This window comes from Thamnophis elegans, chromosome 3, assembly GCF_009769535.1.
Source record: "Thamnophis elegans isolate rThaEle1 chromosome 3, rThaEle1.pri, whole genome shotgun sequence".
Classification (NCBI taxonomy): Eukaryota; Metazoa; Chordata; class Lepidosauria; order Squamata; family Colubridae; genus Thamnophis; species Thamnophis elegans.
The window spans coordinates 94943849-94953410 of NC_045543.1; the positions used below are offsets into that span (position 1 = coordinate 94943849).

Genomic DNA, 9562 nt, shown 5'->3' on the forward strand with positions numbered 1-9562 from the left:
CCACCATAATTCTATCTTTGCAGCTTATATCCTGAAGGCTATAACTTAGCCAATACAATAAGCACCATTAATACTCTGAAAGATCATCTTTTTGTACTCATCTTGTTGTGTGTCATCCAACTTGAGCAGGTTTGCCCATTACTGTTAATCACTATATCTTGTCTGTCTGGTTTTCTTTCTAAAATAAGAATAGATTACCATTGTCTTCTCCATGCAGTATGAAATGATGCCTTTATTGTTGTTAGTAAAATGATCATCTATCTCCAACATTTTTCTATATCGTTGCTACCAGAAACAGGTGGCTGTTTGTCTTAGCTAGGCAGCTGAGATGACCTTTACATCTTGGGTTCCTCTGCAGTGACCTTGGACTCTTGGTGTCCATCTGCAATCTTTATTCATCCTTCCCAGGAAAACACACAAACACAGACATGCCACAATGAGAAAGCATAATGTTTAAACTCAGCCTAGGATATAGTCATAACAATCAAGCTATAGTTTTCAACTATAGTGTAGAGCAGCATTTTCCGACCTGACCTTCTGAAGATTTATTAGACTTCAACTGAGTCAGTCATCAATTATGGGAATCCATCTGGGACAAATGGAAAAGCCCAATTTTTATAAAAGTAAATCTAGTTCATTTAATCTGCACATTCATTGATTCTAGTGATACCAGTTATATATAACGTTGCTATGTAGAAAGTTTGATTAGGCTTGTTTCTTAGTTGAATTGAAAATGGAATTGAGGCAGCTTCAGCCACCTAGGCAGCAGAAAAACAATGTGAAACTATTAAGTGTTAAATCTTTCTAGAACCTCACTTAAGAGAAAATGTTGTTTGATTCTATGGTCTAGAAATTGGCAAACTTTCAGCTGTAAAAATGTACCTCTGCCACAACATATTTTCCCCTCATGATTGTTCCACTGAAGGGGCCAGTATTATAGTCAACAGAGCTATGTGTCCAAATTGACACTTTACCACGATATTTACAGGAAATGTGTAACCAGTTTCCACTACTGCTGCCAAATGAGCAAACAGAACTTGAAAACTATGAAGTTTCTCTGTCATATATCTATTGGTTTGGCTGTAAATTCTTTCAGCTTTTCATGTTGAGATCACAGCTGTTCACAAGCTAATTACTTCCCCAATTTTTTTATAAGGAAACTACAAAAATAGTAAAGGCCAACTGAAGATTTGGCATCTGAGAAAACAAAGATAAAAGTAATGCTTGGAATAACACATATGAGGTACAAAAATCCAAACAACCACCAGGTGACAGGAAAGAGGTAAAGGTAGTCCCTGCTTGCTGACTGTTTTGTCAGTGACTATGCAATGATGCTGTCCCTCAGTCATGTGATTGCCATTCAGTCAATTTGCATTGTGGTCTCCTGACATATTTTCTGCCCCCTTTCACAATAGAGAGATTGAAGAGCAAGATATTATAAGAAAATAAGCAGGCTTAAAGATGCTGAACTTGTCAGCTGAAAAAGCTGACACCATGGATTCAATACCCGAATGCCACATAACAGGGTGAGCTGCTGTTCCTGCCCTAGTTCCTGTCCACCTACCAGCTCAAAAGCATGCAAATGTGAGATTAATAGGTACCATTTCAGTGGGAAAGTAACAGTATTCTATGAGCCTTTCATGTATAGACATACTGGCCCCATGACCATGGAAAATGTCTTCAGACAATGCTGCCTCCCTCAGTCAAGAAACAGAGAAACCATCAAATGAAAGATACTATACATACTGTGTTGAGGCACTTATTTATATATCACTGTGTATGCATTTAATAATTCTCCTTTCTGGCCCATTAAAAATTACCCAGTGCCCCAGTAACTTTTGAATGAATTGTGCATCCATTTGAGGGAAGGCTGAATCTTTTGGGATGGTTGATTGAAACCTCAATGGGTGTGATAATTATACCACTGTAGATAAAGAGCTCCAGAAGTCTATGGAAATAACTCGGGTAAAAATACCAATGGAGGTGTTTCATTATTAGTATGACCTGAAATAGGGTGTTTTGAGATCAACTAGGATTTCCATTTCAAGAAAGGTTTGGACCATCATGATCCAAAACATTATTTTCTCTACATAGACAAGAGTCCAAACTTAGATAGTCAGCAATGCAATTATTTAAGCTCCTACTTGTGATGAATGATGGATAGTTTGGAAATGAACCATCTGACTGTCAGGCAAAGATAAAATTCAACATTTAAGAAGTGATGCTTCATATACAGCAGAAACATCTTCCTTTCTGTAACATGGCAATGATGTGAACCCGAAGTTAGATGAAATTTTAAACCTTCTTTTCCTATTCTAATGCCAACATTTCCCGTTACTTCTCTAAAGAGCCATGACTCATAGTGGTATTTTTATGAATTCCTGATTCTAAATTGGTTTATTCATTTTATGAGTACATGAAGAACCCAGGTGTTATAGTTCAGATTTTAAGATCTCAGGCCAATTGGAAATATATCTTTGTACTTTGTACTAGCTAGTTTTCTTTTCCTTGACTCTTTTGTCTAAATTCTCTTTTCTCTTTCCATTTTTGTTATTACTAAAGAGTAAGATTACAAAAAGGGACTTAGCTGTTAACTTTCCTTTCCATATATTTTTCAGGAAAGTTGGCTCTAAGAACTTTATAAACAGTTTATTCAGGCATTCATTTTCTTCTTCATTGCCTTTGTCACCTGGTCGTCTTAGAAAACTATGACAGTCCCCTAGAAATTTGCAAATAAATGCATTTGCTTGTCTACTTTTAATTTCCAAGTATGCAATTAGGAAATTAATTTTGTTTGTTTCCTTTGGCCTTATTTATTTCTCTTTTGTCTAGTAATTTTCTTTTTACATATATATGATAAGTTATTACAAAAAAGAAAATAATTGGGAAAAAGAGAAAAAATGAGGCCAAAGAAAACCAACATAATATATAAATGCACATATAGCATTATATACATACACTTTTAGAAGCAAATAGCAGTTAGACTTATATACCGCTTCATAGGGCTTTCAGCCCTCTCTAAGCAAAGAATTCCTTTTACCTGGAGAGTGTGTGTGTGTGTGTGTGTGTGTGTGTGTGTGTGTGTGTGAAATATCGCCCAGAGACTCTCTGTGAAGGAAATGAGTAATTAAGTTTAAATACATAAATAAAATATATCCAAACTCTTTCTCTTTCTCACCATCTTAGTTCTTTCCATCTTGTTTGTTGAAGCGGACCTCTACAAATTGCCTCCATCAGTCCAAATCAAGTTTTGCAACTCTATAATCCCATGTCATTGGCAGCATTTAACAGGGGAGCGAATTAGAAATCAAAGTTAAATTAGCCTATTATCTGAAACTCTACAGATCTGAAGCTTGTGGTCAGTCCATTCCTCATCTGTCATAACTCTTCCTTCCCTCTAGCTTATTGTCTACAGCAGGGGTGTCAAACTTAAGGCCCCGGGGCAGGATCCCACCTGGGGAGTGCTTAGATCTGGCCATTGTGGCTGCCCTGGAAACAGTGAAGGACTGGCCCATGGTGCCCCTTCCAGCAAAAAGCTTGGGAGGACTGTGGGCAGTCCTCTGGAGCTCTGTTTCTACTGGGAGAAGGTTGTAGGAAGCTGTTGCAGCCGAAAACAGAGCTCAGGAGCCAGTTTTTGCTGGCAGAGTACTTGGGCCATCACAGGTACCCCTGACACAAGTGACATCAAGCTGGCCATGCCCACCCTGTCCACACCCACCCTATCTCCTCAAGGTCAAACATACACCTGATGTGGCCCTCAATGAAATCAAGTTTGACATCCCTGGTCTACACCCTAAAATATATTTTGAGGAAACATTTCAAATTCTTCTCTCAGCAGTTTCTCAAATTGTTTTAAAGACAAATTCACACAGTATGAGGCAACAATGGAGGTGCGGAAGGCATTTAATTGTCCTTTTTGGATGGAATGGGAAATAAAAGAAAGTTTATAATCTCATTTCTGCAACAGGTCCCTAAAATGTTCAGATTGTATAAAAGGAAATAATAATGGAGTATCTTGAGACTGATTTTCTGGAATTGAACATGGAAGAGTGACAAAATTCTCAATCTGTCTTTCATTATTTCTTTAGTGAAATAGAAAATGTTGCAACCTAGTTTTTATTTATTTATTAATCTATTTTTATGCTGTCGGTTTTATTTCAACTTTGTATTCATTAGAGTTGTAATTTTCTTGGAACCAATGAATTAAATACCACATTTTGTTGAAATACAGTGCATTATCTGTTATAAGTAACTTCTTTGCATGGTTGCATGCAATTTGTCCGTGTACAGGACCAGTACACTAAACAGTTAGCGACTGTTTGAAGTTATAATGGTACTGAAAAAAGTGACTTATGACACACTTATAACTGTATCAGCATCCCTGTGGCCACATAATTTAGATTCAGATGCTTGACAAGTGGTTTATATTTATGACAGTTGCATTGTTACAGGGTCATGTGATCATATTTTGTGATCTTCTAACAAGCAAAGTCAATGGGGAAACCAGATTTACTAATTTAACAACTACAGTGATTCATTTAATAAATATGGCAAGAAATATCATAAAACAGGGCAAACTCACTTAATAAATTTCATAATATAAATTCCAGGTTCAAATGTGACCATACTGTATAAACATTAGGACCTTCACTTCACAGCACAACTCCAGAAGGTTTCAATCCAATAAATGTTTTTGCTGAGCTTTTAAATATGTGACAGTCTTTATATTTTATTCTAAGGCATTGAAGTCGTTTTTATAAAATGCTTCTTTCAACACTACTTGTTTTGCATGTACTACTACTTAGTAGTAGTAGCACCTAGTACGGTAGTATAGCATATGAAAATAGTACAGCAGTGCAGCTGCATTATTTTTAATATGAAAAGAAAAGAAAAAAGAAAAGAAAAACTTAGCACAACCAAATTAGAAGTCGAGACGACTACATGAAGATCCTGGCCGAAGTTAATGAAAGGAAATAAATTGGCAGATAACTCTAAACAAAAGTGACAGGCTATTGTAATAGATGTATTGATTCAGGACTGGCAAGATCTTCATTATATACCTATTTAGAGCAAAAGGCAACACTATTGTTTTTTTAAGTGAATGGAAAAGATCACCCATGTTCAGGAAATTAATCAGTTATGTTAGATTTGTCTATAGTAGTTCAGCTAAACTCTTTCTATTCCTTCTGAGGAGCAAAGTATCAGAGAAATAATGCTGTACTAATAGATTCTTCTTTGTTGCTGTTTTAAATTCATTTCCAATTCTATATAAAACTTTTTTTTTCTTCAAAAAAGAAAATATTAGTGAATTCCCATGGATGGGCTGTAGGTTTCTTGCCCATACCTTAGTTATGAATTCATCAGGATCTGACTGTCCTTGTTTTTTGATGCTTCATTTCTCTTTGGTGCTTACAATATCACTGGCCTCTGATATTTTTGTTAAATCTCAAGCAAAGTCAAAACAAGATATCGTCATGGGGCTTTTTCAGATCATGTGTTAGTTACTCACTGGTGGAAAAAATATATAACTGAAGTAAAAACAAGTTCTGTAGATCTCATGCTTCAGAGCAATCAAGTAAACCTCCAAACGTAATTGTGAAACTCCCTGGAAGCAAGAGAGAAAAACATCATGTTCTGTGTTGAAACTGGAAGTCAGATTTCAGCATAGTATTTATGAAAGAACAGAATTTGGAAGTAAAGGTCAGAAGATACAAAAGTCATTGGAGTCAGAAGCACAGATAAATGTGGTATGTGCTGAAAGACCTGAATCTGAGAAGTAAGCAAAACCTTGGGAACACCAAGACAGAAGAAGGCAGAAATGTAAGAATCAGTAGTAGAAATTCTGGGGAATTGTTTGTTAAGGAAGCACACAGAATGAACGTACCTATCACACTGAATTAATCAAGTTAGCAGGGAGAAGTTAGCAATAGAGAATGAAGCAATAAGTTCAAGATGAAGAGATTAATATGCTATGCTCCAGTATAAAGGGTGGCATTGTCTTTTTTTACACAGTTGGGTATGTGTGATAAACAATTGCCAGAATTGGTTTCTGATATTTTTACAGTCTTGAATTTAGTTTGGCCCATTCCTGGATAAATTTCACTTTTTAAAAAAAAAAAGTGCATAAAAGTTTTAGCTAGTTTGGCTATGTGCATGTTTTCAAATGAAATTATGGTCAAGTACTAGTTTACAAGTACACAATTAGAGACGTTTGCTATAAAACAGGACATATCCCCCATCCTTAATGCATGAAATCCATATTAAAACAGTAGATTGCAAATATTATACTTAATAATTTTTGATTCAGCTAGTCCTCAAAGACCTCCTAAATAGAAGATTTTATGAGAATATTAGTTCCTACTTACCACAGAGTAATCCTGATTGGGTTTATATTACTCTTCAGAGTATATGTAATACTGTTCACTTCCCCCTGATAGAAGTTTAGTAATGTTGGAAAATCATCTTTCATATTAGCTCAACCATGATTTCTCATTATCTCAGTGAGAAACTTGTGATAGACTCTAGAGAAGTGATGGCTAACATTTTTGTCATGATACACTGATAGCCCATGCGTGTGTGCACCCATAATGCAATGTGTGAGTGGCCCACACACAGAGGCATGCGTGCATAACCCCCCCGTAAGCACCCCTCCCCCATGCATGCCCAAGTGACCTCCGTGTATGCATGCATGACCTCCACACGCATGCACGGCAAAGATCTGAAAACCAGCTGGCCAGGGGGAGGCTTATGTGCATGTGTAGTGGAGCTGAGCTGTGGCAACTGCTTGCATGCCCACAGAGTGCTCTGTGTGCCACCTTTGGCATGCATGCCATAGGTTTGCCATCATGTCTCTAGAAGAATATCAAGTTCTTTGATAAAACTGTTGGAAAACAGTGTTGAAGACAAATGTCAAGCAGCAAAAGATTCAGGAGCCACATAACTACATTTTCCAGGCTGCGTTTCCATTTTGGTGGTGCACTGTTTGCACTGTTTGTGTACAAAAGAACTTGCAACATTGAGTGACGTTATGTCAAAAAACAAAGGATTTGATGCAGAGGGACATTATTGATGCAGAATGGGTATTACCTGCTGTAGTGATAAAAAGTAAAATAGGAGTGTCCATCTTTATATGGATTTAATAAAGAAAATGAATTTATTGCAATGCAGTATTATCTGTTCTACATATAACTGCTGTAGAATTGCAAAGGGCAAATATGTTTTGTATTCTTGATTTGCTGAGTGCATACCAGCAAGTTGTTTTTGAGAAAATTAATAAAGACCTTACTGTGTTTATTACATGAGAAACTTGTCTATTTTAAACAGCCTCCCTATGGATTTGTTTCAGCACACAGCATATTTTTTAAAAAATGCCAAAAATCTAAAACATTGAAAAGCGATTCAATTTTATTTGGACGATTTCATTGTTTTTAAGAGTATAGCAGAAGAGCTTCAAAGTAACTTGCAGGCTGTACTATAGTTTATAGTATAGTTATATAGTACTGTAAAGTTTAATTTGATAAATGTGAATTAGGGAAAGCAAACTTTCATTTTTTTGAAGGTGTTTTGTTTGTTTACTTGTTGTTTACTGATTTTGCATCCAAGGTACTCAGTTGTAACTGTAGCCAGTAGCTGGTCTGCCACCAACAACAATGCCCTTGAATTGTCTCATTTAGTATTATGTGTGGATAACTACAGTTATATTCACAGTAAGAGTTGTGGAAACTTAATAATTCAAGTCCTAAACAAGGATCTAAGAATTATTAAGACAGTATATGAAACTAAAAGCAGTTCTAAGCCAGGTGGGATGGTTTTTTGTTTTTTTTGTAAAATTAGAATATTCAGACCTGATGAATTCAATATTTCACAGATATCAAATAAGTCCTTTTGATATCGGTGGAAAATAAGATCAACATTCTACGATAAGAGCAAGCAACTAGAATGGATGAAAAAAAAGAAGTGGATGACAAGAAGACCAAAGAATACTTGATCAAGATCATCTAGAGACAAATAAAGAAAGCATTGGAAATAATAAGGTAGCAAATAACAGTCAGCAGATAACGAGGTTCAAACTTCACACTATAGGTAGAATTTCCAGTTACAGTTACAGTCAAATCAAAAAGTTTTTTATCAATTCATCAATGGAGAGACTACACCTACTGATTACCAAGCAAGCAAGCATACTACAAGGAAATGAACCTGAAGACTGGTTAACGTTTGGCAAAATCTACCTGATAATGAAAGATAGGCACATGAGGCAGCATATGCAGATATAGGTCAATTACCTGCTTACCAATAACTTTCATGTTGTTAACTGGAATAGTAGGTGGTCCAATAATCTGTAGTTGAAAACAACCTCTTTCCATCTGAACAGAAAGAAAATTGCCCAAACAGAAGAAGAACAAAAGATTAGCTTCTAATTTACAAGATGATTTTAGAAAATTGCAAGAGAAGAAAGATCAACTTGAATGTAGCTTGGATTCAGACATGGGTTGCTCCCAGTTTGGCCCGAATTGGGCGAACCGGTAGTGGCAGCGGTGGGAGGCTCCGTCCCCCACTTTGACGTTTCTGCGCATGTGAGCGAACCGGTAGTAAAAGAAATGGAAACCCATCACTGCTTGGATTGATTATAAGAAAGCATCTGACTTCCTGACACATGATTGGCTAATCAAGTGCCTAAAACTAACAGGAGTTAGCAGAAACATCAGACGCTTTGTGCAAAGATTGATGGAATGGAAGGCATGGTTGCTGGTCAATGGTGATAAATTGGGAGAAATTAATAATTTCAAGGAGACTCACTGTCACTGCTACTCATTGTCTTTGCACTGATTCCTCTATCACTGAACAAGTCAGGTTCCTCTATTCCTCTATCACTGAACAAGTCAGGCCGTGGTTATCAAACATCAAAAACATCTGCCAAGCTATCCGCATATTTTAGATGAATGATATGAAGCAGTATGGAAAAACATCATGTGAAAAACATCAATGTGAAATTTTCATGCTCAACACTACCCAAATAGTATTGTAGACCCAAGTTATTATAATGAGGTTTGGATTGCATAGATCTGCCATCCTTAACATCAAGACAATACCTATGAGTAGGAAAATTGAAGAAAAAGGCAAAGGCACTAATTTTGGCTGCACACGACCAAGCCTTAAAAACAAATGCATAAATCTAGAATTGAGAAGATAACAATAGACAGCAAATTCCATCTCAGCAAAGAGGCTGAAGAAACAATGGGTAACTTATTGGCTGCTGCACAAAGATTTCATAGACAGATTGAAAACAATGGCATGAAAAGTAGCAACAACAAGAATAGCTGGAAGAAATATCATTTGCCTGAAAGCAAGAATTGGTGCAACAACAAATGTATTAAAAAGGAAGAAGCTAAAATGCTCTGGAATTTTAAAATTCAAACAGAGAAGCATCTGCTATACAACACGCCAGACTTGACAATTATTGATAAGAAAGACAAAAAAGTCTGGCTAATGGGCATTGTAATATCTGGAGACACAAGAATGGAAGATAACAAACTGAACAAAATCACTAAATACAAAGATCTAC

The 9562-nt window shown here is 36.3% G+C and overlaps 1 long non-coding RNA gene across 1 annotated transcript; it reads right to left on the minus strand.

Annotated features, from left to right (window-relative positions):
• Positions 1-235: 235 nt before the first annotated feature.
• LOC116505406 lies at positions 236-7596 on the minus strand. The gene is made up of 3 exons (XR_004254933.1): positions 5345-7596; positions 3179-3258; positions 236-400 (listed from the first exon to the last, which is right to left on the minus strand). It is a non-coding gene; the product is annotated as an uncharacterized LOC116505406 (long non-coding RNA).
• Between the last annotated feature and the right edge of the window lie 1966 nt (positions 7597-9562).